This window comes from Cherax quadricarinatus, chromosome 3 (genome assembly GCF_038502225.1).
Source record: "Cherax quadricarinatus isolate ZL_2023a chromosome 3, ASM3850222v1, whole genome shotgun sequence".
Taxonomy (NCBI): domain Eukaryota; kingdom Metazoa; phylum Arthropoda; class Malacostraca; order Decapoda; family Parastacidae; genus Cherax; species Cherax quadricarinatus.
Genome location: NC_091294.1, coordinates 12,148,837 through 12,174,735, shown reverse-complemented (window position 1 = coordinate 12,174,735; position 25,899 = coordinate 12,148,837). Strand labels below are relative to the sequence as shown.

The window sequence follows — 25,899 nt, the reverse complement described above, 5'->3', positions numbered from 1 at the left end:
CGGGGTCCCACAGGGGTCAGTCCTAGTACCAGTGCTATTTTTGGTAAATGTGAATGACATGATGGAAGGGATAGACTTAGAAGTGTCCCTGTTTGCAGATGATATGAAGTTAATGAGGAGAATTAAATCGGACGAGGATCAGGCAGGACTACAAAGAGACCTGAACAGGGTGGAAACCTAGTCCAGCAACTGGCTACTGGAATTTAACCCAACCAAATGCAAAGTCGTGAAGATCGGGGAAGGCCAAAGAAGACCGCAGACCGCTAGGTGGCCAAAGACTGCAAACCTTACTCAAGGAAAAGGATCTTGGGGCGAGTATAATATCGAGCACATCTCCTGAGGCGAACATCAACCAGATTACTGCTGCAGTATATGGGTGCCTGGCAAACCTGAGAATAGCATTCCGATACCTCAGTAAGGATTCGTTCAAGACACTGTACACCGTGGACGTCAGGCCCATACTGGAGTATGCAGTACCAGTTTGGAACCCACACCTGGTCAAGCAAATCAAGAAATTAGAGAAAGTTCAAACGTTTGCAAAAAGACTAGTTCCAAAACTAAGGGGAATGCCCTATGAAGAAAGCCTAGTTAAGGGAAATCGTCCTGCCGACACAAGAGGACAGGAGGGCTAGGGGAGACATGATAACGACATACAAAATACTGCGAGGAATTGACAAGGCGGACAGAGACAGGATGTTCCAGAGATGGGACTCAGAATCAAGGGGTCCCAAGTGGCAGTTGAAGACTCAGATGAGCCAAAGGGATGTTAGGAAGTATTTCTATAGTCATAAAGTTGTCAGGAAATGGAATAGTCTGGCTAGTGACATAGTGGAGGCAGGAACCATACATAGTTTTAAGACGAGGTATGAGGCCTGGTCCAGCAACTGGCTCCTGGATTTCAAACTCACTAAGTACAAAGTCATGAAGATTGATGAAGGGCAAAGAAGACCGCAGACGGAGTACAGTCTAGGGGGCCAGAGACTACAAACCTCACTCAAGAAAAAAGATCTTGGGGTGAGTATAACACCAGGCACATCTCCTGAAGCGCACATCAACCAAATAACTGCTGCAGTATACGGGCGCCTAGCAAACCTAAGAACAGCATTCTGACATCTCAATAAGGAATCGTTCAGGACCCTGTACATTGTGTACGTTAGGCCTATATTGGAGTATGCAGCACCAGTCTGGAACCCTCACCTAGCCAAACACGTAAGGAAACTAGAGAAAGCGCAAAGGTTTGCAACAAGACCAATCCCAGAGGTAAGGGGCATGCCCGACGAGGAGAGGTTAAAGGAAGTCAACCTGACGAAACTGGAGGACAGGAGAGATAGTGGGGATATGATAACGACATATAAAATACTGAGAACTGACAAGATGGACAGAGGTAGGATGTTCCAGAGATGGGACACAGCAACAAGGGAAGTTGAAGACTCAGATGAATCACAGGGACGTTAGGAAGTATATCTTCAGTCACAGAGTTGTCAGGAAGTGGAATAGTCTGGGAAGTGATGTAGTGGAGGCAAGATCCATACATAACTTTAAGAAGAGGTATGATATAGTTCATGAAGCAGGAAGAGTGACCCAGCAGCGACCAGTGAAGAGGCAGGGCCAGGAGCTATGAATCGACCCCTCCAACCACAACTAGGTGAGTACACACACACACACACACACACACACACACACACACACATATATATAATAGGTGAGTACACACACACACACACACACACAAACAAACACACACACACACACACACACATACACACACACACACACACACACACACACACACATACACACACATACACATACACACACACACACAGACACACACATACACACACACACACACACACACACACACACACACACACACACATACACACACACACATACACACCACACACACACACACACACACACACACACACATACACACACATACACATACACACACACACACACAGACACACACATACACACACACACACACACACACACACACACACACACACACACATACACACACACACATACACACCACACACACACACACACATACACACACATACACACACATACGCATGCACATACAACAGGCCTAGTGTCTAATCGACATGTGCCTTGGACCAAATGGTAACTAACACACACACACACTTTTCTCATACAAGCAAAAAAAGGGTAAACCAGGGGAATGTTAAAAACCGAGAGGAGGAGTACATTATCTGAGTACAATAAGACAGTATTAAGAGTGAAATGAGGGAGGAATTCGAGGGAAAGTTCGGTGTTCCTTAGGAGAAAACTGTGCCAATAAGGATTAAGGATTAAGGAGTTTATTGCCTTGCATAGTTTACAATGTGTAATTACAATATTGATTAGCTAAGTACAAAGAAAGTCACTATGATGCCGAGGCATTTCGGGGAGATTAAATATAATGCCTAACAGACTATTTAATACTAGACATATATATCATAGTTGGTTCGAACTGAACATTGCTTTTTATATATCAACAGAGGTAGTAGTGGTTTAGCAGTAATTAAATTAACAATTTTTTTTTATTTCATTTAAAAACCATACCAAGTACTACATAAAGCCTTAGATGATGTACAACCCCATGAACACTTGTTACCTCACACACACACACACACACACGTACTCATATACAACAGGCCTAGTGTCTAATCGACGTGTGTCTAGGACAAAATGGTAACTAACACTGTACACATGACAACTGTGTCCAACAAGCAGTCACAAAATAGTAACATAACAGAAACATAAATATAAACAGAAAACACAAACCTAACATAAAAGAAGCTATAGCCACGGCATCGAAAGTTAATGATAACGCACTGAGAAATATATAATCCATAAGTACATACAATATTCCATACGAGTGCCGCAACATATAACCGGTACATAACAGGTTATATGTATTACACACGTTACCCTTAACGTGTATACACTGCCTGCACCTGAATGAAGGTGGGGACCAACCTACAAGTGCAAACCATACACACCCCTAACACCCGCGTCCATCTAATATTGCAGCTACAAGAAAGACCTAATACACACACACACCTACCATACCTTACCATGCAACAACGTCGTGAGGCAGAAGCCTGTCTCAAAACAGGAACACGGAACAGTATCATAAAATAGCAATACACAAAAAGTATACAGAGTAATGCAGTGTTTGTTGAAACAACACCATAAATAAAGACAATAAAACAATACATACTTGCCAAATGAACATAAAGAGAAAATAATACATGAGAGGCCAACCAGTGCACACTCTCTGAAAAATATCACACCTGATATGTGATACTAAACCCAATGTCATGTGAGTTAACAATATGCCTACAGGCCTATACAGCTACAACCCCGAGGTCTATCAAAAATAAAATATTATAGCACATAACTTTTTTTTAACGAAAACAGAAACCCCAGAGGCATGCAGAAAACCCCCCATTCCCCAGGCCACTGAACCCAACCATCCACCAAGCACCCTACACACACTCCACCAAAAACAGCTCCAAGGAAACTCAGGAGTCAGACCCAGCATATCTGCAGGACCCCTGTGAAAACCAAAGCCCAATCCCCCTTCCTACATGCATCCTTTGTTCCACATCCCACAATCACACACACCCCAGCCCCACATCTAAACACATGTATACGCCCTATCCAAACAAACCCTACAGACTACTGAAAACCAAACCCACCAGATAAAACCCTAAACCGGGGAGTACAGCCCTCATCGGGTCTACCCCACTCCCAATCAAAGTAGACTGTTCACTGTTAGGCTGCGATATTCCTTAGGAAAGTTGGTCATCCACTTCCCCCCATATATAAGCCTATTCCTACAAACTGTTCTATAGACACATGCTGCAAGCACCTTTACTCTAAAAACACCCCCAACCTCCCTCATACCTCAAGAAACATACAAAAAATCTGCCACCACATACATGACAGCCCTCCTGACATCCTTAGGAACCTCGCCCACATCAAAAGTCAAAGCCCGAAGCGTCGAAATGTCCCCCCCCCCACCATACTGAAAACCTTCCCTAACCACATCTGTACAACTTCCAAAGAATCGCAAAAATAAACCACATGAAATGCCATTTCCTCTTCCTCAGAGCTCAGACAATTCATCTCTCTCACAAAACCCATCCTACTCAACACCGACTTCGACGATAAAGTTCCCATAACAAACCTGTACCAATTCCCTAACCCTCGACTTCAACTTAAGCTTACGAAAATCCTCCCAAATACTCCTCCAATTATACATGAGAAAAGAGCATACACCCTGTAAAATATCCAGATGGCTTCCTACCCTTACTAGGCGCCCCACCTTTACCTTCCTAGCATCCCTAACCGTTAACAAAAAAATGCAACATATCCTCACACACCAACAACTCCTTCCCTCCCCACCCTTTTTGTACATCAACCATTACCTCCCCCACCCTTGCATCCCTCTCCCCTCCCGCCCTGAGGAAGCGCTGTTTCACATAGCCTTCGCTCATGGCCCTAAAGATAAAAGGCCCAATCCACCTTGCCGTACATTAGACATCACAACCTCTCTCCTTAACCACGACCTCCCAAAACCCCATACATATCTTAAAACCCTCCACTGTAGTTCCTCAATATCTTCTGTCCTTAGCGGGTACACCTCTGCCACACCCCACACCTTGCTATAAACAAGGGAATTCATGGCCCTCTGCTGCAAGGTAACATTCCTGGCCCTTAAACCCCTGAGCCTACTCAAAGCCCTACCAACAACTATCTCTGAATTCACCCTGCGTGCCTCCTGCACATCTGCCAAGTATACAACCCCACAGATCTTAAGTCTTTCAACAACAGACCACCCATACCCCTCGCCCAAACTCCCCCCAACCCAAGTACCTACCTCCAGCAGCTTCGACTTTGCATTAACACACATTCCCGTTGCCGCCCCAAAAAGCTCAAGCACCAGTCCCACGTTACACAAACCCTCCTCCCCTTCAATCAAAACCATAGTGTCATCCACATAGCCCACTATGCCCATGCTATGGTCCCACCCTTCATCTTTATTCCCCATTCCACTGTCCACAAGCCCATAAAAGGGGCTCTGCAAACATGCAAAAATAATTTGAGACAGCAGACATACTTGTCTCAAACCCCTCTCCATCCATACTGGCAAACCCAACCTGCCATTCGCCTGAACCTGAACTATGGCCGAGGAATACATTGTGTCAATCCACCTCACAACCTCCTCCCCAAACCCCTGTCTCAACAAAATGACTCTCAATATCTCCCTATCTACACAGTCATAAGCATTTTCCCAATCAAGTCCCAAGATACCACCCCCCTTCCTTGACAGTCCTCCAAAAAATCCCTGATTTGTCCATGTCCCTCCCGCATACACCATCCAGGTATGCCAAACTGTCCCCAATGTATAACCAATCCAATTACCTTCTTCATCCTATTACTTAAGACTTTCGCAAAAATTTTATAATCCGAGCACATAAGAGAAATTGCCCAGTATGCACTCAGAGCCATCCCCCCTCCCCTTTTTGGCACCAACACAACTACTCCCGTACTTTGCGACACACCTAACACTCCCTCAGTCTTCATACAGTTTAACACCATCACTAGACAATGCTTGAGACAATCCCAATGCACCAAATAAAAATTATTAGATATTTCATCAGTCCCAGGTGCCTTACCTCTACTCATCCTTAGCACAGCCTCCTCCACCTCCTCGCTAATCCTTCCCCCTAGCTCTGCTTGCTCCATCTCACTTAAAACATTTCTAATCTCCCCACCCAATGCTCCTACCTCATGGGCCCCTCCCAACCCCTTCTGCAATATCTCCTAAAACCAGTGGTCCACATAGTTGCTCATGCTTTCTGTCTCGCAGAGCATCTGCCTCCTCCGATATCCTCCCACACTCGCACACGCCTCCCACTACAAAAGGGTGGTTACCTGCTGCCGCACCCTAAACTTACACAAAACACAACCGGAGGGCCTGTCACCCCAAAGCACCTCCTTCAAACCCCCCCTAACACGAATGGCATCAAAACGCTCATTTTGGAAGTCAGCAAGCCGACCGCTAAGTTCCACAATGTCCCTGTACCTACTGCCCCCTCCCCCCTCATAACAATCATTCAGCTGACCCTCCAGGTACTTTTGCAACCCAAACCTCCACCGTGCCTCCTCTCTTCTCCTAGACTTATAATAAGCCATAATCCCTGGCTTAGCTCTCGACTCCCACCATTCCAACATGCTCACACCTTGATCCCGAGTCTCCCAGAAAGGTTTCCACCATTCCCTAAGAAACGGCCCCTCCCCCTCCCCAGTAAGGAGCCTCACATTCAATTTCTAATAACCTGGGTAAAATCTAACCATACCATTCCACTCCAGGTCCAACATGACTGCCCGATGGTCCGAAAACCCCATATCAATTGACTGCACCCACTCTACTCTAATCCCCTGAGTCACATATATTCTATCTAATCTTGCAGCATAACCCCTTCTAACAAACGTGTGCTCCACCTTCCACCTCTCTCTTCCCACCACATCGAAGACCCCTGCATCCCTCAGCACATTCTGTGACACTCCAAGCACACATCCCACCCCTCGCGGCTCCACATCCTGTGGTGAATAACACAATTCCAGTCTCCTCCCAGAACTGTGATCATAAGCAAACCCTGTAAATAGTATAACAAAACTTCATTCACAAAATCCACCTTGACTCTGTTATGGCCGTCCACCGGCATATAAACGCCCATAAAACAAGCCTGCACCTCCCCCCAGACCCCATCCACCCTCACCACCCTCCCTCTCCCCTCCCCCCAGGCCAAGACACGAAAGGGGCTGGACTCCTTCACCGCCGCCGCCACCCCACCCTTGAGCCTCACCAAACTACCTACAAACATCTGATAACCCTTCAACCTTAGCTCGTATCCAAACCTATAATTATGCTCCTGAATAAAACACACATCCACATTGAAACACCTTAAAACACACTCCACCCATGCACACTTCACCTCTGCCCGAAGTCCATTAACATTAATAGTTACACACTTGAATGCTTCAAAAAGGGGGACTTTCGCCTATGCCTCTGGGTTTTACCCAGTCCATCTTTTACATTATTTGGTCCTTCTTTTGCACTCGACCCCTCCTGACCCCCCTCCCCCCCGTGCACGACTACCTTGTGGCACATTCAAACCAATAACTCCACATTTGGGTGGCACTGTTACATCTGCCCATGTTTTCTTCCTGGTGCAATGCCCGGGAGTCAATACAACTTCCATGTCAGATGTTCCCGCAGTCTGTTTACGAGAACATCCTTCCACGTGCATAACATCACTAGACAGATCCTCCTGGTGAACGTCTACAATCATCTCATACACCTGTACACCCTTACGCAAAACCTCATCACTCTATTGGGGCACTGACTCCCCCAATAACGTACCTCATATTAACAAGCCATCAGTACATGACTCTGACCCTTCCAGGAAGTCTTGTAAGACTTCCGTGAACAACCCGTCCTGTGTCGTCTCAGATGGTACCAGGGACTCCACAGGAGGCATAGGCATCTCCGCACACACCGTTGAGAGGGTTACACACACCGCAGACTCCATCTCCTCGCAATCTACCTCAGCACTCCAAAGCGTAGCACTCTGGACGTCCAAGGAACCATGCTCAGGTGTGAGGGGCTGCGGTGACAACACCATGTGAGATGACTCCTTATTGTGTATAGTCTGCCGCCGATGACACTGGGCTGCCTTATGATCAAAAGCATTGCACAAACGGCACGTTCGACGTTGACCAGCATAATGAACATACACCTGGGTCCAGTAACTGTCTAAATAGACGTAAGATGGTATAGGCTGTTGCAGCATCATTTTAAGGGTGAAAGAGCCTTCAGGCAGCCCCTCATAAGGTCCATCCCTTCACACACCCATCGTAGCAGCATGAACAGTCCCATACTTGTTAAAAACAGTCAGGAAATCATACTCCGTTGCTTTGAGGGGAACATTCCTCATCTTCACCTATGTAATATATTTAGACATGTCATGAAGGCACACCTCAACAGCAGAATTGACAGATATGCGCCTCTGTTGAAAAATGTCAACGATCTTGGAGTAAAAGCCGGCACTGTTAGAATTGACGAATATCCTCGACGTTCCATTCAATGACACGCCATACAATTCTTCATTTGCTATGCCATATACATCACGTAGAATGCTGGATAGCAACACATGTACTGTAGAGCCACTCAAAGTCCCATGCACAAGTTCAACACAGACTGTGTTTGTGTGCTTTCCATGTTGATCCGCCATCTTATATGCCACAGTTCACTACCCGCCACTAGGTGTCAACAGGGGCAGTCGCAAAGTGCGTCCTCTCAGCCCGCAGATTGAGAGACGAAAATGAATTAACAAGTAGCTGAATAACAAGTTACAGTGTAATATTTTAACACATTATACATAATGATATTGAGACCATTTTAGTTTTGAAATAATCTTATAAAATATGGCAGTTTTTGAGTAATGTTTGAGTAGTGTTTTATAGTTTTTGTGTTGTTAATTTTGAGAGATGAGGTGATTTCTTAGAGCCTTGAATTGGTGTGCAGGCAGCTGGGGCCCTTTTGTATTTTCAGGCAATTAATTCCAGATCTTAGGGTCCTTTATATGCATTGCATTTTTGCATAGGGAGAGATGGTCACAAGGGATTTCAAAGAGTGTTTTGTGTCTTGTGTTATGCAAGTGTGTTCGGTTGTAGTTCTCAAGAAGGAGTTTGAGAGGAGGGTTTGTATTGGAGAATAATGTTCTGTGTATGTAGTAAGCACAATAATATAAGTGTATATTTTGTATGTTAAGCACGTTCAAGCTCTTAAATAGCGGTGGGGTGTGTTGCCTGGCGCAGGAGTTTGTAACCATTCTCACAGCAGCTTTCTGTTATTTAATTGTTTAAGGCGATTTGCTGTAGTTGAACCCCATGCACAAATACCATAAGTGAGGTAAGGGTAGATGAGAGAGTGGTAAAGAGCAGGAAGTGCCGTTTGGGGTACATAGTACCGTATCTTACAGAGGATGCCTACTCTTTCGGAGATTTTTTTTTTTTTTGAAATATGCTGTATGTGGGTCTGAAATTTAAGACAGCTGTTAATGTGGAGCCCTAGAAATTTTCCGTCAGTGTGTCTTGAAATGGGGGAACCATTTATCGATATGTTTAGCTGAATATTTGCAGCTCTGTTTCCAAAGAGTATGACGTAGGTTTTGTTGATGTTGAGAGTAAGTTTGTTGGCCGTCATGCAAGTGGATATTTTTAGCAGCTCATCATTTACAGTGTTGCTAAGTACGGTTTGGTTTGGGTGAAAGAAGATATAGGTAGTGTCATTTGCAAAGGAACAGGTAGTTCGGAGGCATTAGGGAGGTTACTGATGTAAATAAGAAAGAATAGTGGTCCAAGTACACTGCCCTGGGGGACTCCAACAAGAACAGGTTGTGTGGAGGCAACTCCATTTGTGTATACATACTGGTGTCTGTTGCTAAGATATTATTATAGGTAATCGAATGAATGTCATCTGACCCCGTAATATTCAAGTTTTAGGTGCAAAAGATCGTGGTCCACTGTATCAAATGCTTTCCGTAGGTCTATGAAGAGGCCCAGTGGAATTTCCTTTTTTTTCCAGCACCGTATATAGAAGCTGGAGCATATGTATAATTGCATCGTTTGCGCTTTTGCTTGACCTAAATCCAAACTGGCAGGGGTTAAGTATGTTGTGTGATACAAATAGGTGTAAACTTGCTTGTGTATTATTTTTTTCGAATATTTTAGATAGAAGGGGTAGGTTTGATATAGGTCTATGAGGTAGTTTTTTTAGTTCTGTGTTTGAGTTTGGGATTTTGATTGCTAGTGTTGTTATTTCAGTCGAGAAAAAGACATTTAGTTTGTTTGCAGTATCCGTCGGCGGGATGAGAGGTTCATTAGGTTTAGTTAGGTTAATCACTTTTTTCCAAGGCAGTTTCCTAGGTCCTAGAATTTCAGACAGGGTTTTTCCACGTCTTTTTCATATCCCTTTTTATGTCATAAAATCTGTTTCCGTTATGCAGCAACAAACCATGTGAAGAAGTACATAACAGATAAATACGGCTGATATGGAGGAAGAAGGAGCCCTACAACTGGATGAAGTGAAGATACAAAAGGAGAGCATGATAAGAATGAGGGGCAGAAATAATAAAGGAAAAGGAATTTAAGTCATCTGATCACTTGAAATCACTGGCCCACAGATAGTTCCAACCTCCTCCTCTTCCGTGTTTATGTCTCTTAACAATTACAAAGCTTTCAAATGAGCTGATGTAGGTAACAGCTCCTAGCTTGTAAATAAAGTTAGGAACTCTAAGCCTAACCACGTCAAACCCTGTGAAAAAAAAATAAGTAAAGAAGTATCCAAAAAGGACAAAGGATGCCACTAGCAGAGACGCTCTCTGAAGACGAGGAGACGAAGGAAATAACGAGGGAGACAACACGATTCAATTTGGCAAACCATTGTAAAAGTCTTGTCAAAATTTTAGTCTATATCAGAAGCAGATAATTTTTTATACAGTAAGTAACGTTTATCACTTCAAGTTTTTACTGTATTTTCTTCTCTACAGTGAATACACCATAGACATGTGGCTCCTCCTGCATGATAGAATGATGATAGATGGACTCACTGGTGTCAATCTCCCTGAGCCTTAAGTCCATAAAATTCAGCTGAAGTTCTTTTCGTATTATTGTTCTCAAACTACTACCTGACACAGTTCATTACCTTTGTAAATTGTGAATTCATTACCTCTGTAACTTGCTCAGCTATCAAAACTTTGAGGCCCAGTCCCTGGACCCATTAATGTACCTCTGTAATCTTTTGACTACCGCCCACAGGATGGGTATGGGGTGCATAATAAACATATTAAACTAACTAACTAACAGTGAATACAATGTGTAATGACGAGTTGTTATCTTTAATAATTTCGTGTTGTTTATCCTGGTTCAGAGAGAGAGAGAGAGAGAGAGAGAGAGAGAGAGAGAGAGAGAGAGAGAGAGAGAGAGAGAGAGAGAGAGAGAGAGAGAGAGAGAGAGAGAGAGAGAGAGACCTGGGGGTACATTACCACGTGGAACAAGCAGTCTTGCCACATTTGTGCTCCAACATTCTCATAGGTTGTGTTTCTCTATTCAACTAGTCCTTGCCATATATTACGAGATTCATCATTAATTTGTATTGTCATTCATGAAGTGTTGGTGGCCGACTTTTATTTAATGAAATTCATTGATAATTTCGCAAAGATGGCTACCTACATGAGCATTTCTTTATTAATCTATATATACAGAAGTTTTTATTAATTTGGCTTTAAGTTTCTGCAGTATATACTATTTTTTTCGGGGTATATTGTTGTGCATATGTTAGAGGTCAATGTTCATCGTTTATTAGATTTAAAAATTAAGGCTGAGTATGACCTCTGTACCACCAGTCAAGAATAATTTAATCCCTAAAGTAGGGACGAAAGTATACTACCTTCGTATGTACACAGATATATACATCTTCTGGTATGCTTATACCGAGATACATACCTCTCGGTGAATATAAACTGAGAGATATTCACTTCTCAGCGCATATACACTAAGCAATATTTACCTCTGATATATATACAATCACATACACACTTTTTAATATATATACACCAAGAGACACACAGCTCTTAGCGTATATACAATGAGAAACATAACTCTTAAAGTATATACAGACATACACACCTCTCACAAGTGAAGGCAGCGGGTATAATAACACTGATAATATGAATGAAAGGAAACGTGTGCATTTAGTTAGGATATCTAAAGTGGATACACTTCGGTCTTGGGACTTCGGTCACTCTAAATGACCTTTTAGAGTGACCGAGGTCATAGAACCGAAATGTTTCTAATAAAGATCTCTCTTGTATCTTTTCATTCAAACATTTCTCAGCATGTATATGTACTGAGAGCTACCAGCTCTCAGAGTACATATATAGAGATACCCAGGTCTGAGGGTATGTTGCCTTGGGCAGCAAGCTGCTCACGTCACCTCACTTAGTTGCCAGCGTGTGAGGCAGTGAGGTGCGTCCCTTTACTCTCCCTCATCTCAGGAATATCTCGTGTCATTTATATAAAGGTGAGGGACACTAGGTAGCGTGTATGTTGTCCTGGAATTAGCGGACGGAGGCTCTAGTCTCCAGTGAGTTTCAGCACTGTATAACCTACGTGTGGAAAACGCAAAGTGAAGAGTGAAACAATCTCGGAAAACATCATCTAGAGCCTGAAATCCGGCGTTTACAGTCAATAAGAGAGCGAGGAGCAATGATCAATATATGTGCTGTGGCCGCTGCTGTATCCGGGAAAGTTATTCCTCGTACTGCATAACCCACACAGTGCACACACATAAATTTGTTATGCAGTTAGATATTAGCAGTGAAGATTTGAAGCGAATCTGGAGAGACATTTACTAGTTATCTTTATGGAAATTAATATCTCAATTCCTCCAATAATATCGTAAAATTAGGACGTACCACGAGCCCCTTTGGGGCGGGGCAGATGGCAGACCTGAGGCCTAGCTTCTCCCTACGAGCTCCGTGAGGGCGGGGACTGTGGCTAGGCCTGGGGACACTTGGTCCCAAAGATGAGGGGGTACTTGTACCTCCTCCCATGGGAGACTTAAGTCTCGAGACACTCCCCAGATAGGGAGCCAAGGCCGGGTCACCACTACTTGGAAAAGACCCGGGCCGGGGGAGTACCGGCGAATAAAAAAAAAAATCCTGAAAATATTACTACAAAAATGGTTCTACATGACTTAAATTTTTAAAGGGGTGGACCGGTAAGCCAGCGGAAGGCCTCGGTCAGATGACCAAAAGCTCCAATGGCGGGTCCTCATCTGACTAAGACCCGCGTCAGGAAACATTTGTCCTGTTTCCTGACGAACCTAACTTAACCTAACCTAACTTAACCTAACTTAACCTAACTTAACTTAACTTAACCTAACTTAACGTAACCTAACTCAACGTAATCCTGAAAACAGGAAAGTTTTTCACTTAAATTTAAAAACGCCCTCAAAACCTTTTTTATTTATTTATTTTCTCCTTAATATTCTATTTTAAATTCTCTACAAAGCAATAAGAAATTTTTTTTTTATTTATTTTAAGAAAATGCAAATCATCAAGATTGTTTTAAAAAACTGCATCTTGCAGCCCAGGAGCTATAACATTATATTTTGAATTATGATTCACAAAGATTTGTGGTTTCAAGTCGATCAGAAGAGGCATTCCCTAGTTATTACATGGGAACAAAAATATTTCATAACACAGGTGATAGTGAGCACCAATAAAGCTCACTGCTGGGGGAAGTTTGAAGCCGAGCGGACGAGGCATTCTTCATTCATTGATCTTCTTCCAGCAATTCCAAGTTTTTAACATTATCAGTAAAATATCAAATTTGCAAAACTGAGACTAAACTTACAGTCACATTTGTGTCTAGAATTTGTGAGGAATTTAAACTATGACTGACATGTCACTTATCAAATTTTACTTGACATGTGACATGACCAAATCTTCATTACATTCCCACACTGAACTTGTCGGGTCATGTGTGAGGTCATGTGTTGGGTCATGTGTGAGGTCATGTGTCGGGTCATGTGTGAGGTCATGTGTCGGGTCATGTGTGAGGTCATGTGTCGGGTCATGTGTGAGGTCATGTGTTGGGTCATGTGTTGGGTCATGTGTGAGGTCATGTGTCGGGTCATGTGTGAGGTCATGTGTCGGGTCATGTGTGAGGTCATGTGTCGGGTCATGTGTGAGGTCATGTGTTGGGTCATGTGTTGGGTCATGTGTTGGGTCATGTGTGAGGTCATGTGTCGGGTCATGTGTGAGGTCATGTGTCGGGTCATGTGTGAGGTCATGTGTCGGGTCATGTGTGAGGTCATGTGTTGGGTCATGTGTTGGGTCATGTGTTGGGTTATGTGTGAGGTCATAGTTGTCATGTGTGAGGTCATGTGTTGGGTCATGTGTGAGGTCATGTGTTGGGTCATGTGTTGGGTCATGTGTTGGGTCATGTGTGAGGTCACAGTTGGTCATGTGTTGGGTCATGTGTGAGGTCATGTGTTGGGTCATGTGTGAGGTCATGTGTTGGGTTATGTGTGAGGTCATAGTTGGTCATGTGTTGGGTCATGTGTGAGGTCATGTGTGAGGTTATGTGTTGGGTCATGTGTGAGGTTATGTGTTGGGTCATGTGTGAGGTTATGGTTGGTCATGTGTTAGGTCATGTGTGAGGTCATGTGTGAAGTCCTGTGTTGGGTCATGTGTGAAGTCATGTGTGAGATCATGTGTTGGGTCATGTGTGAGGTCATATGTTGGGTCATGTGTGAGGTCATGTGTCTACCTGGAGGGTATTCCTGGGATCAAGGCCCCTGCAGCCCGGTCCACGACCAGGTTTCCTGGTGGATCAGGGCCTGATCAGTGAGGCTGTTACTGCTAGCCACACGTAATTCAACATACGAACAACAGCCCAGCTGATCCGGCACTGACTTTAAGTATCTGTCCAGCTCTCTCTTGAATGCAGCCAGGGGTCTATTGGTAATTTCTCATATGCATGGTGGGAGGCTGTTGAACAGTCTTGGGCCCCGGACGCTTCTGGTATTTTCTCTTAGTGCACCAATGGCGTCCCAATTTTTAATTTTTAATTGCATCGCCTGCCCAGTCTTTTACTTTCGTAGGGAGTGATTTCTGTGTGCAGATTCGGGACCATTCCTTCTAGGATTTTCCAAATGTAGATTATGATATATCTATCTCGCCTGCATTCCAGTGAGTACAAGTCAAGTGCTTCCAAGTAACAGAGGTGCTTGATAAAACATATATATGCAGCAAAGGTTCTCTGTATGCTTTGAACAGAGATGTTAATGTACACCAATATTCCAGCCTAGAGAGAACAAGTGATTTGAAAAGGATCATCACTGGCTTGACATTTCTTGTTTAGAACGTTCTCATTATCCATCCTATCATTTTTTTTTTTTTTGCAGTTGTGATCGTGGTACTGTTGAGATCCTTGAAAGTGACATCCTCAGACATTACTACTCCCAGGTCCTTCACATTATTTTTCCGCTCTATTGCATGATTAGAGTTTGTAGTATACTCGGTTCTAGTTATCATCACCTCAAGTTTTCTGTTGCACAATAGAAAACTTGGTTTATAGCTTCTTGAGGGTTAACTGTGTTCTTAATAGATGGCAGTCTCATGTAGATCCTAGTATCATCTGCATATGGATACACGAAACTCCTAGGAACTTGGCCCCAAAAGGGTTAACAGGAGTACATCTAGATCTCTATCTACAGTTCACTTGAATATAATAAGCAAATTTAAGAAATTTGTTTAATATGTCTGGTGTCTTATTTTCGTTAATAAGGGATCTTGACATGTCATATATGTTAATATACTGTCTATGTCTATATACCTCAATAAGTGGACAATAAAACACATAGTGTTCAAGACAGTGACCATAGTGCTGGTCATCATCTGTGTGTCTGCCAGACTCTCGCTATTTTCTCACTGTGGTTGTTTTGCATACTGTGATGTCATATATTTACTTTGATACACACACAAGCACACATAGGAGCTGTGGCTCGACCTCTGCAATCACAATTGAGTACACACACATACACACACATCCTCCCCCTCCCCCATAACCATCCATCCCCTCTCTCCTCCAAACCATCTAACTCCCTCCCCCAACTATCTCTACCCCTCCAATAACCATCCTCCCCCCCCCACAACCATCCATCCCCTCTCCTAACCATCTATTCCCCTCCCCCTAACCAGGATGAGGACAAGGGGCTCCAAGGACGAATCTGAGAGGGAGGAATGGGAGGTAGAGCTCAAAAAAAGGGAGGAAGACTGGGGAAGGAGACTAGATGAGCTGGAAAGGAAGATGGAAGAGAGGTTAGCAGCAGAATGCAGAAGGTGGAAGCAACAGGCCACAGCAGCAGAAATCAAGATAGAGAGATTAGAAGAGGAGCTGAGACATCTGAAACAGCACAGAGACAAAGATATTACAGAAGTAGCATCGGCAATGGCTACATCGAACACAGCCAACAGGTCCGAAGGAAGCATGGAAACTAAACTGTATGCAGAGGTCCTGTCAAACCCACATGGGGCCAAAACAAAGACAGGGAGAACTCTAGGACAGAAAGAGAGGTTGGAAGACATTGAAGGAACTAGGAAATGTGCAAGGACCTTACCAGATACCTGTGGAGGCCAGGAGCAGGTGAGCAGGAAGGATAAACCAAGAAGCATAGGGGCCATAACTAGGGAAGGGACTGAAGGAAGGAACACTCCACGGAAAGGAACTAAAACACATCAGAGGATGCAATGGGAGTCACAGTGGGAGGTGGAAAGGGAGAGATCCGTGTTTGTCTATGGGCTAGACGAAGCTAAAGGGGAAACTTATGATGAAAGAAAGCAGGAGGAGAAAAAAGCAATTGAAGACATCATGAAGGTGATAGGCGAGGGGGACATGACCCAGGTGGCAAATTTTCGGAGAATTGGGTGGTTCACAAAGAAAAGGAATCGGCCTCTCAAAGTAATTTTCAAGGCAGAATCAACCCGAACCATGATCCTGCAGGAGAAAGCACGGCTGAGAGGCAAGCAGGAGTTCCGGAGTGTGTACCTCGACCGAGACAGAACACAGGACGAAAGGAAGACAATGAAAGAGAGAGTTCAAAAACGAAAGGAGAAATGGGAGGAAATGAAAAAGGAGAGCAGAATAACCCAGGATCAAATGGAAGGACAAGCGCACCCCCCAGAAACACCTGCAGAAGGACTCCAGCCACGACACCCCCAAGGCAACTGAACAATCCAAACCAACCATCACACACCGATCCCTCTGTTTCCACCCCCCGCACCACAGTTACAGTATTAGAACAGAAGTTGAAGGTTTGGTGCACAAATGCAGATGGATTAACGAATAAACATGAATGGCAAGAAAGAATCAATGAGAATTTCCCAGACATCATAGCAGTTACAGAAACAAAACTCATGGAGACAATAACAGATGCAATCTTCCCACCAGGATACCAGATCATGAGGAAAGATAGAAGGGGCAGGGGGGGAGGTGGGGTTGCTCTGCTCGTAAAAAACAGATGGAAATTCGAGAAAATGGAAGGAATAGATGAGACGGGAGAAAGAGACTACATAGCAGGTACACTTCAGTCTGGGGAACACAAAGTGGTCATTGCAGTGATGTATAATCCACCACAGAACTGCAGGAGGCCAAGAGAGGAATATGAAGAGAGCAACAGAGCAATGGTGGACACACTTGCTGAGGTGGCAAGAAGAGCTCACTCCAGCAGAGCAAAGTTGCTGGTTATGGGGGATTTCAACCACAGGGAGATTGACTGGGAAAACCTGGAGCCACATGGGGGTCCCGAAACATGGAGAGCCAGGATGTTGGACGTGGTGCTGGAAAACCTCATGCACCAACATGTTAAGGACACTACCAGAGTGAGAGGGGAGGATGAACCAGCAAGATTGGACCTTGTGTTCACCCTGGGCAGCTCAGACATTGAGGACATCAAGTATGAGAGTCCCCTAGGAGCTAGCGACCACGTGGTTCTGTGCTTTGAATACACAGTAGAGCTGCAAGTGGAGAGAATAACAGGAGTAGAATGGGAAAAGCCTGACTATAAAAGAGGGGACTACATAGGGTTGAAGAACTTCCTGCTGGAGGTCCAGTGGGACAGAGAACTGGCAGGAAAGCCAGTAAATGAAATGATGGAATATGTAGCAACAAAATGCAAGGAGGCAGTGGAAAGGTTCATTCCTAAGGGCAACAGTAACAACGGGAAGACCAGAACAAGCCCCTGGTTTACCCGACGGTGTAAGGAGGCAAAAACAAAGTGCAATAGAGAATGGAAAAAGTACAGAAGGCAGAGAACACACGAAAATAGGGAGATCAGTCGCAGAGCCAGGAATGAGTACGCACAGGTAAGGAGGGAGGCCCAGCGACAGTATGAAAATGACATAGCATCGAGAATCAAGACTGACCCGAAACTGTTGTATAGCCACATCAGGAGGAAGACAACAGTCAAAGACCAGGTGATCAGATTAAGGACAGAAGGTGGAGAACTCACAAGAAATGATCAGGAGGTATGTGAGGAGCTGAACAGGAGATTTAAGGAAGTTTTTACAGTAGAGACAGGAAGGGCTGTGGGAAGACAGCACAGAAGGGAACATCAAGAGGGAATATACCAACAAGTGTTGGATGACATACGAACAACTGAGGAGGAGGTGAAGAAGCTCTTTAAGTGACCTTGACACCTCAAAGGCGATGGGACCGGACAACATCTCCCCATGGGTCCTTAGAGAAGGAGCAGAGATGCTGTGTGTGCCTCTAACCACAATCTTCAACACATCCCTTGAAACTGGGCAACTACCTGAGAAATGGAAGACAGCTAATGTAGTCCCCATATTTAAGAAAGGAAACAGAAACGAGGCACTAAACTACAGACCTGTGTCTCTGACATGTATTGTGTGCAAAGTCATGGAGAAGATTATCAGGAGGAGAGTGGTCGAACACCTGGAAAGGAACAAGATTATAAATGAAAACCAGCATGGGTTCATGGAAGGCAAATCTTGTATCACAAACCTCCTGGAGTTTTATGACAAGGTAACAGAAGTAAGACACGAGAGAGAGGGTTGGGTAGATTGCGTTTTCCTAGATTGCAGGAAGGCCTTTGACACAGTTCCCCACAAGAGATTAGTGCAGAAGCTGGAGGATCAGGCACACGTAAAAGGAAGGGCACTGCAATGGATAAGGGAATACCTGACAGGGAGGCAGCAACGAGTCATGGTACGTGAAGAGGTATCACAGTGGGCGCCTGTTACGAGCGGGGTCCCACAGGGGTCAGTTCTAGGACCAGTGCTATTTTTGATATATGTGAACGACATGATGGAAGGAATAGACTCTGAAGTGTCCCTGTTTGCAGATGACGTGAAGTTGATGAGAAGAATTAAATCGGACGAGGATGAGGCAGGACTGCAAAGAGACCTGGAGAGGCTGGACATGTGGTCCAGTAACTGGCTTCTCGAATTCAATCCAGCCAAATGCAAAGTCATGAAGATTGGGGAGGGGCAAAGAAGACCGCAGACAGAGTATAGGCTAGGTGGACAAAGACTACAGACCTCACTCAGGGAGAAAGACCTTGGGGTGACCATAACACCGAGCACATCACCGGAGGCACACATCAACCAAATAACCGCTGCAGCATACGGGCGCCTGGCAAACCTGAGAATAGCGTTCCGATACCTTAATAAGGAATCGTTCAAGACACTGTACACTGTGTATGTTAGGCCCATACTGGAGTATGCAGCACCAGTCTGGAACACACACCTGGTCAAGCACGTCAAGAAGTTAGAGAAAGTACAAAGGTTTGCAACAAGGCTAGTCCCAGAGCTCAAGGGAATGTCGTACGAGGAAAGGTTAAGGGAAATCGGACTGACGACACTGGAGGACAGAAGGGTCAGGGGAGACATGATAACGACATACAAGATACTGCGGGGAATAGACAAGGTGGACAGAGATAGGATGTTCCAGAGAGGGGACACAGGGACAAGGGGTCACAACTGGAAGCTGAAGACTCAGACGAGTCAGAGGGACGTTAGGAAGTATTTCTTCAGTCATAGAGTTGTCAGGAAGTGGAATAGCCTAGCAAGTGAAGTAGTGGAGGCAGGAACCATACATAGTTTTAAGAAGAGGTATGACAAAGCTCAGGAAGCAGAGAGAGAGAGAGGATCCAGTAGCGATAAGTGAAGAGGCGGGGCCAGGAGCTGAGTCTCGACCCCTGCAACCACAATTAGGTGAGTACAATTAGGTGAGTACACACACACACACACACACACACACACACACACAAACACACACATACACACACACACAAACACACACATACACAGGTATGTCTTGATGCTTCCTCTACGTCGCAATACACTTACATGTACAAGCATATACACACCCTTCTGGGTTATCTTCTATTTTTTTTTACTAGTTTTGTTTATTTACACTTATCTCCATGGGAAAGTGGAACAGAATTCTTCCTCCGTAAGCCATGTGTGTTGTAAGAGGCGACTAAAATGCCGGGAGCAAGGGGCTAGTAACCTCTTCTCCTGTATATATTACTAAAGTTAAAATAATGATACACAAAATAATGAAACACAAATAACTCGCACATAGGAGACTGAAACCTTTGACGACGTTTCAGTCTGACTAGATAATGGTCCAAGTCGGACCGAAACATCGTCATAAGTTTGTCTCCTATGTGCGGGATATTTGTGTATTGTCCAATCATGGTATTGTGATGACATTGTGAAGTGTTAATAAGAACTGTGGCAGTGATAACTAGTGGCAGTGTTGTGATAACTAGTGACAGTGATAACTAGTGCAGTGATAACTAGTGCAGTGATAACTAGTGCAGTGATAACTAGTGACAGTGATAACTAGTGCAGTGATAACTAGTGACAGTGATAACTAGTGCAGTGATAACTAGTGACAGTGCTTTGGTACACTAGCAGTGACAGTGATATCTAGTGACAGTGTTGTGGTACATTAGCACAGACAGTGATATCTATACACAAATAACCCGCACATAGAAGAGAGGAGCTTACGACGACGTTTCGGTCCGACTTGGATCATTTACAAAGTGACTTTGTGAATGGTCCGAGTCGGACCGAAACGTCGTTGTAAGCTCCTCTCTTCTATGTGCGGGTTATTTGTGTATCGTTCCAGTCACGGTATTGTGCCTTTTTTTGCTATTAACAGTGATATCTAATGACAGTGTTTTGGTACATTAGCAGAGACAGTGATATCTAGTGACAGTGACACAGTGATAACTAGTGACAGTGTTGTGGTACAATAGTAATGACAGAAAACTAGTGACAATTCGTGGTACACTAGCAGTGACAGTGTTGTGATACATTAGCACAGACAGTGATAACTAGTGACAGTACTCACCTAATTGTGGCTGCATCGGTCGAGTCATAGCTCCTGGTCCTCCTCTTCACTGGCCGCTACTGGGTCACTCTCCCTGAACCATGGGCTTTGTCATACCTCTGCTTAAAGCTATGAATGGATCCTGCCTCCGCTACAACGCTTTCCAAACTATTCCACTTCCTGACTACTCTGTGACTGAAGAAATACTTCCTAACATCCCCGTGACTCATCTGTGTATTCAACTTCCAACTGTGTCCCCTTGTTGCTGTGTCCCAACTCTGGAACATTCTGTCTCTGTCCACCTTGTCAATTCCTCTCAGTATTCTATATGTCGTTATCATGCCGTCCCTATCTCTCCTGTCCTCCAGTGTCGTCAGGTCGATTTCCCTTAACCTCTCCTCGTAGGACATTAACCTCTCCTCGTAGGACATACCCCTCAGCTCTGGGACTAGTATTGCTGTTTCTTTACGTGCTTGGCTAGATATGGGTTCCAAACTGGTGTAGCATACTCCAATATGGGCCTAACGTGGTACAGTAGCAAAGACAGTGATAACTAGTGACAGTGTTGTGGTACACTAGCAGAGACAGTGATAACTAGTGGCAGTGTTGTGGTACACTAGCAGAGTGATAACTAGTGACAGTGACACAGTGATAACTAGTGACAGTGTTGTGGTACAAACAGTGACAGTGATAACTCTAGTGGCAGTGACACAGTGATAACTAGTGACAGAGTTGTGGTACACTTGTAGAGACAGTGATAACTAGTGACAGTGACACAGTGATAACTAGTGACAGTGACACAGTCATAACTAGTGACAGTGACACAGCCATAACTAATGACAGTGACACAGTGATAACCAGTGACAGTGACACAGTGATAACTAGTGACAGTGACAGAGTGATAACTAGTGACAGTGACACAGTCATAACTAGTGACAGTGACACAGTCATAACTAATGACAGCGACACAGTGATAACCAGTGACAGTGACACAGTGATAACTAGTGACAGTGACACAGTGATAACTAGTGACAGTGACACAGTCATAACTAGTGACAGTGACACAGTCATAACTAATGACAGTGACACAGTGATAACTAGTGACAGTGACACAGTCATAACTAGTGACGGTGACACAGTCATAACTAATGACAGTGACACAGTCATAACTAGTGACGGTGACACAGTCATAACTAGTGACGGTGACACAGTCATAACTAATGACAGTGACACAGTGATAACTAGTGACAGTGACACAGTCATAACTAGTGACAGTGACACAGTCATAACTAGTGACAGTGACACAGTCATAACCAGTGACAGTGACACAGTGATAACTAGTGACAGTGACACAGTCATAACTAGTGACGGTGACACAGTCATAACTAATGACAGTGACACAGTGATAACTAGTGACAGTGACACAGTGATAACTAGTGACAGTGACACAGTCATAACTAGTGACAGTGACACAGTGATAACTAGTGACAGTGACACAGTGATAACCAGTGACAGTGACACAGTGATAACCAGTGACAGTGACACAGTGATAACTAGTGACAGTGTAGTGAGACACTGCTGAGTATTAACAACAGCACTAAAACTGTTGTTCACAACAGTGTCAGCAACTCCAGTGAACTGGAGCCGCTCTCTTCTGCCTTGGATCAAATTTGATTGCTCCAGGCGCTCTGTGACCCCTACTGATTTAGCTGTTAAGCATATCAATAATAATAATTAATAAAAAACAATAATAATAATAAAGTAATAATTATAATTGTAAAGTAAAAGGACACAAGTGCAACTAATGTGACATTTATTGTGGCAACGTTTCGCTCTCCAGGAGCTTTATCAAGCCATTACAAAACAATACATGGACACAGAGGGTATATAAAGGCTCAGAGTGAGGTGAATACTAGTGAGGTACCATTTCGATGTTCACTAGTGGTAGTAGTAGTAGTAGTAGTAGTAGTGGTAGTGACAAAAGTAATACAATATGGTAGAGCAATTAATTCGTACATGAGTAAAAGGATATAAAAGCTATTACTTGGGTAACATAAAAATAGGTTGGACAAATATAAACTGGAATGAGGCAGCTTGTTTCAGTGTTCACTCTCTGTGCTTTGTGTAGTATAACAGGAGAGACTATGTGATGGCAGGGTTTACTGTTTTCAGGAGGATTCTTGCTAAGACTTCGGAGATGGTGAAGCTGCCGTTGTTTTGTTTAATTGTATTCGAAACAGCGATCAGTGCTGATTCAAGGCACTTGCGTGTGCGGAAATTAGTTTCTTTTATCACTAATTGGGCGTCTCTGAATTTCATAAGATGATTGGTGGAATTTCGGTGTTGTACACAGGCGTTGTTTAAGTTGTCGTTCCTACATGCGTATATGTGTTCATTGAGGCGGGTGTCGAGGTTTCTTGCTGTTTCACCTACGTAGATCGACACCCGCCTCAATGAACACATATACGCATGTAGGAACGACAACTTAAACAACGCCTGTGTACAACACCGAAATTCCACCAATCATCTTATGAAATTCAGAGACGCCCAATTAGTGATAAAAGAAACTAATTTCCGCACACGCAAGTGCCTTGAATCAGCACTGATCGCTGTTTCGAATACAATTAAACAATACTTGGAATGATGTTTTGGCAAAGATGTTGGAAACATGTTTGGCAATGGAGTTGGTTGGGAGGACTATGTATCTCTTCTCGGCAATGTCTTCTCTGGGTGTGTTGAAGATGTTTAATGCCCGCCGTCTGCAGTCTCTGATGAAGTGACGAGGATAGTGGAGTTTAGAAAATACTTGTTCAATTATAGTGCATTCTTCCTCTAGGAACTCATTGCTGCAGATTCTGAGTGCCCGTAGGAAGAAGCCTATAATTACACCACGTTTGGTTTTGGTGTCGTGGTGAGAGTAGAAGTGGAGAAGATCGTTTTGGTTGGTGGGTTTTCGATAGACTTTAAAACGAAGTTCGTGGTCAGCTTTGCAGAGCAGAACATCAAGGAAAGGAAGAGTGTTGTCGACTTCTTCTTCAAGTGTGAACTGGATTGAAGGCTCGACCTGGTTGAGCTTGTCTTGGAGAGCTTGAACGTTGAAGCGTTTAGGAGTTATGAGGAGAATGTCGTCAACATAACGGAGCCAGGTGACAGACGAAGGAATAATGGTGGAGAAACGTTCGGCTTCTAGATGTTCCATGTATAGGTTCGCCAGGACTGCACTGAGTGGCGAACTCATGGGTAGTCCAAAAGTCTGCTGAAAGAGGTGATTTTCGAAAGAGAAACACGTAAAGCCAACACATAGTTCAACAAGGTCGATGAAATCGCTGGCTGGAATGGGAAGATCAAGTGAATCGTCAATTTTCCTGCGCAAGAGATCGATGGCTTGTGTAGTAGGTACTTTGGTGAATAGGGAAGTCACGTCAAGGCTGGAAAGTTTCTTGTTCCTGATGTTGATGTTGCGAATGCGATTGAGAAGATCACCCGAGTGTTTGAGATGTGCTGGACTGATAGTGCCCAAGAGTTTAGAGAGGTGTTTTGTGAGAATTCCTGAGAGCTGGTGGGGAGCACTGCCTATTCCCGAGGATATGGGCCTCAGTGGGATACCAGGCTTGTGAGTCTTTGGTAGGCCGTACATTCTGGCAGGTCTGGGGTTGCTTGGGATGGTGTGCAGAAGTTTCTTCCCTTGTTCTGAGCCCCTCAGAATTCGGCGAGTCCTTTGAAGAAAAGTTTTAGTAAGGTTGTCCACTTGGTTAGTTGTGAGAGGTTTGTAGGTATCTGGGTCATTAAGTAGATTGAGCATTTTGTTCCTGTAATCGTCAGTGTTCATGATAACAACACCACCTCCTTTATCAGCGGTGGTGACCCTGATTGTCGTGTCTTCTGCTAAACCTTTGAGTGCATTGATGTAACGTCGAGGTATGACTGGGGAGCTGCGTGTTGAGATGGCTGCTGAGATGATGCCTTGAAGATAGCCTTTTTGGAAGTCGGAGTCATTGTGTCTGTAGTTTTTGGCGATGAAATTGAGGTCTTGTTTTGGTTTCGTAATTCCTGTTGCGAATTTGAGGCCTAAGCTGAGGGCTTCAGTTTCTGTGGTTGACAGTGGACGAGATGAAAGATTTTGAATAATTTCAGGTCTTCCTAAACTTTTCCAATTACTATTATCGCAGAGTGTTTGTAGTTTCCTAGCAAGTCTGATCTTCTGTTGAACATTCGCTGTGGTAACTCTGTTGCGAATGATTTCGGCGGTGCGTCGTTCATATTGCCCCGGAGTACTGTGCCCAGTGTTCTGGCATAGAGAAAACCTTCCTTTGTAGCATTGTTTAAGTCATCTGCACACTCTTCAAGGTAGGTCCGAGCTGTAGCGGAGAAAGGTGGTTTGATGTTGGCAATTTGAGGAGGAGTAGATCTTGGTAAGACCATTTCTTGGATGCAATCACGAAAACCCACCAACCAAAACGATCTTCTCCACTTCTACTCTCACCACGACACCAAAACCAAACGTGGTGTAATTATAGGCTTCTTCCTACGTGCACTCAGAATCTGCAGCAATGAGTTCCTAGAGGAAGAATGCACTATAATTGAACAAGTATTTTCTAAACTCCACTATCCTCGTCACTTCATCAGAGACTGCAGACGGCGGGCATTAAACATCTTCAACACACCCAGAGAAGACATTGCCGAGAAGAGATACATAGTCCTCCCAACCAACTCCATTGCCAAACATGTTTCCAACATCTTTGCCAAAACATCATTCCAAGTATCTACCTCCACAACCACGACCATCAAGGACATCACCAGTAGTAGACGGGACAAGCCTCCATCCTCTGCAGGGGTATACATAATCCCTTGTAATGACTGCAACAAATTATA

The 25,899-nt window shown here is 44.2% G+C and overlaps 1 protein-coding gene across 1 annotated transcript in view; it reads left to right on the top strand.

Annotated features, from left to right (window-relative positions):
- Positions 1-12,111: 12,111 nt before the first annotated feature.
- Positions 12,112-25,899, top strand: part of LOC128684123 (uncharacterized) — a 46,926-nt gene continuing 33,138 nt past the window's right edge. Inside the window, exon 1 of the mRNA XM_070093555.1 lies at positions 12,112-12,175. The gene's annotated coding sequence lies outside the window, so the exon portion shown is untranslated. The remainder of the gene's footprint in view (positions 12,176-25,899) is intronic.